Here is a 6,000-nt window from a genome sequence, read left to right as displayed (position 1 = left end):
AAAAAAAAAGAAAAAAAAAGAAAAAAAAAACCTAAAATTGCTACACATTGATTTAAAACTACAAAAGCTTGCCAGCCACTGAAAGTAGGTTGAATATTAAAGGTGAAAACTATGAGGCTTGTAAACCTTAAGTCGACTGCTTTCTTTCTAATTTAGTTTATCTTCCTCTCATATCATTTTGGGTCCCATTAATCATTTTTTATTGGTGGAGAGGGAAAGGGGTTTAGGGTTTCATAGAGAGTGTCATTTTGCACCAATAGAGAGGGTGAAGAATCATTCAATATTTACCAAAAAAATAGAAAAGAAGAATCATTCAATAGAGAACATTTATTAAGAAGAGAAGGTATGGGGTCTATAGATGGGATGTGAGGAGCCATGCACATTAAATATGCATACTTGCATCATGTGCTTCCTTTTCACCTTCTTTTGTTTACAATTTTTTTTTTTTGGCAGTTAATGGGAATGGGTGCAGGGTTCGTAGGAGGGGAATGATGAGTAAAAATGAGTTGGATCCAGATAGAGACCAAAGATCTTGAGTGATCAATCTCAAAAGAAATACATTAATTTCTTCATGTTTGTTCCAATTTTAAAGTACCATTTTTACAAATAAGAATGTGAGAGTGAATTCATGACTGATGGTATGTACAACATTTTCCTAGTAGAAGATTAATATGATTGAATTTCTCTTGAAAATATTCTCAAGAAGGAACTTCTCCTTGAAATTTAATATATATATATATATATATACACATCACAATGAAAGGTCTTCTCATGTGGGATTTGCAAATGACTTTTTCTTAAAAGGGTTTCATTTGAAGCACAATTCATGCTGTTCTGCCTCAAGCACTTAGTTATGCCATGTGAATGACTATAATCTGTCACATGTCAAACTTTTGGATTTATTTTAACCTTATGGTCTATCATGCGTTTATTTTCTCAGTTGTTTAAAGTAGTTTTATATCACTATTAATTTTAGTAAAAAAAATAAAGTTTAAAAAATTTTTAAATGACACATCGAATACTAAAATTGTATGAATTTGGATAAATAAATAGACAACTTATCTACCAAGCTTGGACTCCATAAAGTACTATCATTGTCCTGTGACAAAAAAGAAAAAGCATCTCTGGTAGAATGCCTCCCCTGCCTCTAGATTTTCCCTAATCTAGCTATCACACTTTTCATCATAAATCAATATAGATAGCGCGCAACATCATCTTACAAAATTCACACAAAATGTATTGGAAATTGTTACATTTCCAACTATTTTAAAAATTTTCTTGTCAATATTGGTATAAATGATCTTTCTATCGCATTTATCTACAACGGAAACCTACACGCAAGTAGAGTTGCTTAACCTTCCATTGCAGTTTCAACAAAGCACCACCTGGATTAAGAAAGATTTTGACCCCAAACCAACTTACCCTTTAAAAAAATTAACTTTCAATCCAACAAATTTTAAAATGATCTTATAAATATCATTATAAATGATTGTTCCGTTGCTTTCTATTGCAATGGAAACCCCTAAATTTAGAGCCTCTTGGCTTTTCAACCCAGTTCCAGCAATGCATCTCTTTCACAAACCTACTTAACCTAGAAAATTAAATTTTCAGACCCCTTACTTGATCTTACTTTTTCTCGTAGACTTCAATTACTTTGCAAATAAATTTTGTGTAACTAGACAAAGTCTTAGAGATTACTATAAGTCATTTCGAGAAAATAGAATTCAACATAATTGATATGAGAAAAATTATTGCCTGAAATGGAAGTTGGCTATAATTGATTTGAGTAGAATTCATTCATCTAATTAGAGTTATCTTTTTTATTTTCCTTTCTTTATTTTACAATGTTCTCTCTCTCTCTCTCTCTCTACTTCTAAACATAATCTAAGTTAATACAAAAAAAAAAAAAAAAAAATAGTGTTTGATTGATTACTGTATTTAGAACTTGACAGCTTTTTTTAATTATCCCTTATCTTATTCTCAAATTTTATTTCGGATATGAATATTAAAGGTTTTCAAAAAAAAAATTTTTTTTAACAAATTACAAATTATTTGATACCTTACGGAATGTTAAAATGAAAATCCCTATATAATAAATCTAGAGTGAAAGATCTTTTTCTTGATAATTTATTACACCTTGAAATTGATATTTTCTTTCTTTTATTACAGGCATCAAGGGTTAGTAGATGCATGTTTAATTGTCATTTGATACTGATATTCTCTTTCATTGTGTGACATTAAGTGTTACTCATGCATGCATATTCAAATGACCTACCTAATCCAAAAATAACCCGAGATTGTTCATAAAATTCAAAATCTGCTGTTTTCATATTCAAACTTTGTCTGCTTTTATGCATATTCAATTACTTTGTATGATGTAGATTTTTTCTTATCTATTTATGTCAAATACCTGCCTAATCTAAAAATAACCTGTGATTGTTCATAAAATTCAACATCTATTCCTTTCATATTCAAACATTGTCTGTTTTAAGTAAGATGCAAAATGTAGTCGGAATGGTAGGGTCCTCTAAGTTTTGAGATTTTAGTGAAAGAACTAAGTTTTCCTTCACTAGTGGAATATAGGAATCTCTATTTTTTTCCCCATATGATTGGACTTCTGTGATATCATTAAACTTTCAACCCCTACTATCACTGTTCAAGGTATTGGTATCGTATAGGTATAATTGGTACTTGATAGTGATGCCTGACCACTATAGGAATAGTGTATTAGTCCACACCCGGCGCCGCGTGGGGGGGGGGTCAAGGTTCGAAAATACCTTTTCCTTTTCTAATTTAAGAAGTTAGATGTACTAGAGTGTTGAGATTACATTTTCACCAAGAATGTAGAGAAACTTGGTTTTAAAATTACCAAGTTTTCCCAATGAAGGATTAAGTTTTCCTTCACCCAAAGTAAAGAGATAATGTGATGCAACACTATGATTGGAGTTCGGAGTTCGGAGCTCATCATTAACTCTACCTATATTGTATAAGATCGAAAATGCCCTTCCCTAATTTAATCAGAAGTATAATTCTTATAAATTAAGAAATTCTCTTTTCACCATGAATGAATTAAAATGAGGTCCAAGAATAATTTTGATTTATGATACTTTTCAAAGAAGAAAATAGAAGACAATAGAATGTGCTTTTTATCTATCTATTTTCTTAGTTTTAGAGAATGGACAAGAGGGAACAATATCACCTAGCTTTCTCACAAAATGTCTCAAAGGGGGTCTCGGACTCTATACAAGTGTACAGCGCCAATGATACACTACCATTTGTTTCTTCTTTCTTCCTTTTTTTTTTGGGGGGGGTGGCCGGGTTAAAGATACATATTACCAATCATTCAATAATAAAATAAAGGCATGCAGATGAAGAGGTCCCACCTAAGAAAGTATTATGCACATAAAAATTTATTTATGATTAGATAACTTTAACCATTAGATAATGATATTTTTGGAATGCTACTTAATTGAATGAAATTCAATTAGAATTTCTTAATGTAGGGAAAAATAATGCTAATTAGTCTTGTTCTTTACATCCTCTCATAAAGTCTTGTGAAATGATCCCCTCCCTCTGTGTGCTCTCTAGTGGATATCCATTTATGTTCCCTATTGGCGTGTATAGGCAATTAGCGTTCTTCATCCTATTTTTTATTGGAAAAAAGTTCTTGAGTCCATTGTAGAGGGTATATTCTTTCTCTCACACATGAACCCATTTAGTTGCTCCTCATTGGTCTACTTCCTATGATACTTGCTAGAAAACACTCTCCCATTTTTGTTATATAAACCAGAAGATCTTTTTATTATTTTTATTTTATTTATCTATTGATTTTTAGTCTAAAAAAAAATCCACTTGAGCTCTTGTTGATTATTCAAATAAAAAAATGAATTTACAAACAGTGTCTAATCTTAGTTGTACCATCATGTTAAAGAAAAAAAATCTTATTGTATCCAAAATTGGTGAAAAAAAAAATTAATATCTTACATTTTTTGCCCTTCTAGAATAACACAACCTTTGATCAGTCAAAGAATTTTCTTACTTTAGAAACATTATAGTTATGACCAACGCTCATCAAGACTTCAATTATAAGCTTCCCTGTGATCAAATCCACTAAATTCTTTGATTTTTTGGTTATGGGCAAGTGTTACTGGAATACATGACTTTTTATGAGGGTATATCATTTTTACTTGTACTCAAAAATTTTTATTTATCATTTCCTGGTATAATTTTTTAAAATAAAATAATGAACAATCAAAAAAATGTTACAAACTACAAACTTATAGCTTCAACAGATCACCATTTTTTTCGATTGATTTTCAAATGAAGGTGCCCTTAATGATCTTCTATCTCCAATCGACTAGTCAACTGCAGATTTAGTCACAAAATACTGTTCTTTATTTCCTTTATGTTCCTTTTTTTTTTTTTCTTGTCGTTTTTTGCTTTGTGCGCCGGGCACATAATGCCTATGCTGACTTTCTAGCAACTGATTCATTTAAAGTCAAACATTTCTTGTATAGCTTCAATTTCGAGCTTCCGGGTGTTTTGCCTTAGAGGCTTTTCTTAATTTTAATGAAAATCTGTCTACAAAAAAGACATTTTTACCCTTTGTTTTAATCCCCTCCCTTAATGAAAATGAATTTTGTCCGAGAATGTGATTTATGACCATGCTTTCATGTATCTATTTCTATCTTCTCATATAAAACGTTCCAAGGGGAGGTTACTAGCACTACCTGGGTCTGCAAGTGACAAGATGGAAGCTCTTTCAGACCCTCTGCTTTTTCTCGTTTTTCTTCTTGTTATATACGCAATTAGCTGCCCCTCTCGCGGCTTAGCTGCTTACTCGCCTGGCTTCGGCTGCGCAACCACCCTCCCTAAACGAGTAAGGAAAGGTAAGGGGCGTCAGCGGCAAATATCAGGGCTCGTTTATATAAAGGTTACTGGCAGTAACTTTGCGGCACCCTTGGCAGGGCCACTATCCTCTTTCGGGGAGTCATCTTCTTCTTGGCCAAGCTTTACCGTTTGTTTTAGGAAAAGAGAGACACACAAGGAAAGTTGGCAGAGAACTACACTTCTTTAAATTAATGTAGAGAGTGGGTCCATTTCATAACTAAAAGATATGGGCAATTGAAGCGTGAGGTTGGAAGTTTTTGACTTGAAAATCAAAACTTTATCATTTGATAGTAACCCTATCTTCATTACTGAAATCATTTTCCATAAAAAAAGTGGGAAAACACACATGAGGCCACGAGCACATGACCCACACACCTCAACAATATCTAGTGAGAAAATCAATTTTCAATCTTCTATCTCCTTTATTTGACCGATTGCCTTCCTATTTGGGGGACCTTTTCGTGCGCTACTTTCTCACAGTCTCCACCCCACACTCTCCTCCGCTCTCCCACACAGAAAAGCGAAACGAACGAGAAAGATACTCAGGCCCAGTAGGGCCCATTAGTGGCCCATACCCCCCTTCCAAAGCCTACGAGTCTCCTCGAGATTCCACAGGAGAGGACAGAACCCTCACGACCCACGCGGTCCAACCTAAAACGTTCAACCCTCAACCTCGAGTTGTACACCAACGACCGGTTTGACCGGTTTGACCGTTTTGTTTTTGATTTACCCATAAAGAGAGTACACCCCAGTGCACGCTCTACTACAATCCCGCACGTGCACCAGTGAAATGCTGTAAGCATGACGTCATCATAATGTTCATACCTCGCACGGTTTCATATAATCCCGCACGTGCAAAAATGAAATGCAATAGGTGTGCTGACACCTTTTGTTGATTCCTCCGATTCCACTCGGCCGATTCAGTGTACACTAGATTTCTCGATTGATTAATTCCAATTTTGATTGAGATTGAATTGCAATCAGTTAAACCGATCAAGATCTCGATTTCATTCTTCTAAACCCTAGTTTCAAATTAGAGTCGATCGAACTTGATTTTGATTATTATTAACTAGATCGACTCTGATTAACCTTGATTTCATGAGTTTTATC

The sequence above is a fragment of the Macadamia integrifolia genome, chromosome 5 (assembly GCF_013358625.1).
Source record: "Macadamia integrifolia cultivar HAES 741 chromosome 5, SCU_Mint_v3, whole genome shotgun sequence".
Classification (NCBI taxonomy): Eukaryota; Viridiplantae; Streptophyta; class Magnoliopsida; order Proteales; family Proteaceae; genus Macadamia; species Macadamia integrifolia.
This window is presented reverse-complemented; position numbering follows the sequence as displayed.